At 36.1% G+C, this 4,441-nt stretch overlaps 1 pseudogene; it reads right to left on the reverse strand.

Moving 5' to 3' along the window:
- Positions 1-2,506: 2,506 nt before the first annotated feature.
- On the reverse strand, positions 2,507-3,167 carry LOC105092093 (elongation factor 1-alpha 1-like; annotated as a pseudogene).
- Positions 3,168-4,441: the final 1,274 nt, after the last annotated feature.

Raw genomic sequence — 4,441 nt, forward strand, 5'->3', positions numbered from 1 at the left:
ATACATATATATTTAAATATATATCTAAATATATTTGAATATATTCAAATATGTGTGTATTTTTTTTTTCTTAAAAAGAATTCAGGTTCTTAAAAAAAAGAAACCCTCCAGTATAATGCTAGTTTTAATTCAGAACCACTGAGAGGCTTAGCCAGGTGTGGCTCAAGTAAATACGCCTTCCAGCTCTTTTTCCATTTTCCTTCTTTCATCATCTTACATGTTTAAGAGAGTTCCAGTTTCTCAATATCTTTGCCCTAATTGGTTTCATCAGACATTTTCATCTTAGGCGTTCTGGTAGATATGCAGTGATAGTGCTTTGTGGTTTTAATTCACACTTCCATGATGACTAGTAAAGTTGAATACTTTTTCTTGTATTTAGTGGCCAAGTGGGCAACAAAATTACAATGCCTGTTAAAAGCCTTTTGCCATTTTTTTCTACTGAATTACCTGCTTTATGCGATTATTTATACATGATGCACACAGGTCCTTCCTTAGCCATACGTATGACCTGAAAAGTACTTTGTGTGATAATATTAACCAACTGTAATATGATCAGTGTTTGCATGCCCTATGTTTTACTTTTTTTTTTCACGTTTTTAAGTTTTATATGTCCTTATATCTATATTGCATATTTTGTACAGCCTGAAAATCTTTGTCTTTTAATTGTAACATTTAGACAATTGTAATTTAAATACTGATATGGTTGGGATTAAGTCTACTGTCCTATTATTTGTTTGCCATGTGTTCCATTTCTCTCACTCTCCCTCCTTGTTGTTTCTTTAACATTTCCACTATGATATACCCAGCTGAATTTCTCTTTGTTTTTACCCTACTTGGTGAACACTGATTTTCTTGGATTAATGGGATCATGTCATTCACCAGACTTGGAAAATGTTTTGCCTTTACTTTCTCAAATACTGATTCTGTTTTGTTCTCTCTCTCCTCTCCTTGTGTGACTTCAGTTACACACAATTTTTATGTTCTTTTCTGTTGTTCTCTGTTGTGAGTAAGTTTTTATGTTTTTTATTAATTTGTTTGGAGTTTACTAATCCTGTTTCCTGCTGTGTCTTTTGTTAAGTTTAAAACTATCCACTTGGCTCTGAATTGCAGATACGTATTTCCACTTCTAGTGTACCCATTGATTTAGTGTTGAAATTCTTAATCTTTTTCTCTGTTTTCTTAACATACTAATCATGGTTATTTTGACGTCCTTGTCAGTTAATTCCAATACTGTGATGGTCTCTGGGTCTGCTTCTGCTAATGTGTATTTCTTTACTATCAGTTATCCTTCCTGCAACTTTAGTAACTAACAATTATTGTATGCTGGAAATTGCATATGAACTAAAGTTTAAAGTTTATAGATTAAGTTATTCCAAAGAGTGTTAAATTTTATTCCTTTGACCGTTTAACTACTAGTATATTACTTTGTTTGCCACTCTGGATGCCTGATTTTAGGCTTTTGGGGGGCATGTCTATTTTACTTATGCCTCTGCTTCTAGGATCTGAATTTTACTCTATATACATACTTTTTGTCCAACTATACTATTTGGGGGGGCGGTAATTAGGTTTATTTATTTATTTAAATGAAGGTACTGGGGATTGAACTCAGGACCTTGTGCATGCTAAGCATGCGCTCTGCCACAGAGCTATACCCTCCCCCTGTATATATACAGTTTTTAGAGTCTCATTTGAAACTCCATAGTATGCTCCATGTTCTCTCTGTTCTGGTTACGCCAGACACCAATGTCTTCTCTACAAGGAATGACATCTACAGTCTTTGCACAGCATTCCAGTTTCCCAGTAATTCAGAGTCTTTGGTTTTAACAAACTTCACTGTGTTATTTGCAAATGTGAGAATGCGTTCAAGAACAGGGAAACTAAGTTTAAGAGGTTGCATCAACAAGTTTTCTCAATATTAACAGAATGGCATGAAGTTAAATACTCCATGTAACACATGAGTTTTAATATTGCAGAATTTGGGCTCTTGTATAAGGTAACCTACATAACATTACAAGTTACTCTTTGCTTTTCTATCCTAAGCAATATGAAATATTACAAATGGTAGATCACATCTATGACATTTCACTGTGTACTGAAATCAACAAAAGAGATAATCTTTTCTATTGGATATAGGTGAAAGTTATAAAAAGCCACTTCAACCCATGCCCTGAAAGTGATCAGTTAATTCTGAAATAACTTAATCAAGTTTTAGCAAATGGAACACCAAATATAGATCACTGGCAACTTTTTCCCTTAAGTCTTTTTCCTAAGCAATTTTATGGGAAGTTTTTGTGTTAACCAAAAGAAGATACAGGCTTATGATTAAACTTTGTTTTAATGGGTGTCAAAATTCTATGACAGATTTTGGTCAAGAGACTTCCATTAGATGCACTGATCTTAAAATCTAACAACTTAAAACTACCGCACCAAAAAATGGTTCACAAAACATTCATTTTCTTCTGAAGGCTTTACAGTGCATTTATATCATTCACCAGTCTTTTACTATTTAATGTAAATGGACAAATGAGACAAACAGTTCTGAGCTATTCTTCCACAACCAATTAAGACAGTGCAGAGTCCTAGATAATATCCAGTTAGCCGTCTGATTTTTCTGAACAGATTTGGTGACCTTGCCAGCTCCAGCGGCCTTCTTGCCCACTGTCATGATGATGTTCAGAGCAACTGTTTGCTTCACATCATGAACAGCAAAACGACCCAGAGGAGGGGAATCAGAGAGACTCTCAACACGCATAATTGTGTCATGAACCATCTTAATGATGGCAGCATCACTGGATTTCAAAAATGTGGGCCATCTCCCAGCTTCTTAACCAGAAAAGCAATCAATCTTCTTCTGCCTGGCAGACTTACAAGTAATGAAAGCAGCTCAGGTGCATGGCCAGCACTGACTTGGCCTGGATGGTTCAGGATAATCACCTGAGCAGTGAAGTCAGCTGCTTCCATTAGTAAATCATTTTCACTGTCAGCAGCCACGTTGTCACAATAAATGTCTTTGATAGACATATTTTTGACATTGAAGCCCATATTGTCCCCAGGTAGAGCTTCATTCAAAGCTTCAAAATGCATTTCAACAAACTTTACTTAGTAGTGATGACTTGGGCAAAGGTGGTCACCATGCCCAGTCTAGTCTCAACTCAGCTCATAGCAGTTGTGCTCATTCCACCAGTTTTGTAGACAACCTGGAAGGACAGACAAAAGGTCTTGTCAGTTGGATGAGTTTTTGGCAGGATGCAATACAGAGCTTTGAGCAATGTAGTTCCACTGATAATTACCATCCTTATGGTGAATTACCAGGGGTGCATGCATCTTTTCAAATTACAGTGTTCTCCAGATATATGCCCAGGAGTGGGATTGCTGGATCATATGGTAACTGTTTTTAGTTTCTAAAGGAACTCCATACTGTTTTCCATAATGGCTGCACCAAATTACACCCCCTCAACAGGGTAGGAGGGTATAACCACTTTTCTTAACGTGGATGCTGACTTCCTCATATCTCTTCTAGCTATAGGGTGGCTGGGTAGAATCTATTGTCTTAACATCAACAATTAGTTGGTTCAAACTTAGCATGTAAGCCAGTAGGGCATGCTGATGGGTCTACACATTCTTGGAGATACCAGCTTCAAATTCAGAAACATCAGTGGCAACAGTGCCAGCCTGAGATGTGCCTGTGATCATGTTTTTGATAAAATCTCTGTGTAACTAATCCATCAATGATGGTCACATAATACTTGCTGATCTCAAATTTCCACAAGGAAATATCAGTGTTGATATCATATTCCCACTCAGCTTTAAGTTTTTCCAAGACCCAGGCATACTTGAAGGAGACTTTTCTCATCTCAGCAGCTGCATTCTAATTTTTTGATGGTTATTTTATTGATTTCACAACATTTGTAGATCAAATGGCCAGTGATCAGTAGCCAATGATAACAATAGGAGTCTTATCCCATTTTGGCTCATATTTAGTAATTTTTTTTTATGACACTTGTGTTCTGGTGGCAAACTCTTCACAAAAAGAGAAACAGTTCATTTTTCAGTTGGGTAAATTATACAATATTTTGGAAGCCTACTCTACTTTATATATGTCAAGATAGGTACATGGCCATTTTCCATGAGACAATACTGCCTTGTTCTCTGAACATATGGATTTTGTAAACTGCTTTTCAGAAAACATGATACAGTAAGTCTTATTATATTCTGTTTCTTATATTCTATTTGCATAAATTACAAAAATGGAAAGAACAAAAGTAAAAGAAGTTTAACAGCCTCTATTTCTTTTACCATAAGTATGCTTTTGCCTACTTGCTCCAAGCCAGCAAACAACAAAAAAGAGAAAGTGGTGTCTGAAAGGCTTCACTATCAGTCACTTTAGGTAATAAAGACAGAGGCTGTCCCCCTCAAGAGTGGTATTAAGAGAGGGTTTCTA

This window comes from Camelus dromedarius, chromosome 6 (assembly GCF_036321535.1).
Source record: "Camelus dromedarius isolate mCamDro1 chromosome 6, mCamDro1.pat, whole genome shotgun sequence".
Classification (NCBI taxonomy): Eukaryota; Metazoa; Chordata; class Mammalia; order Artiodactyla; family Camelidae; genus Camelus; species Camelus dromedarius.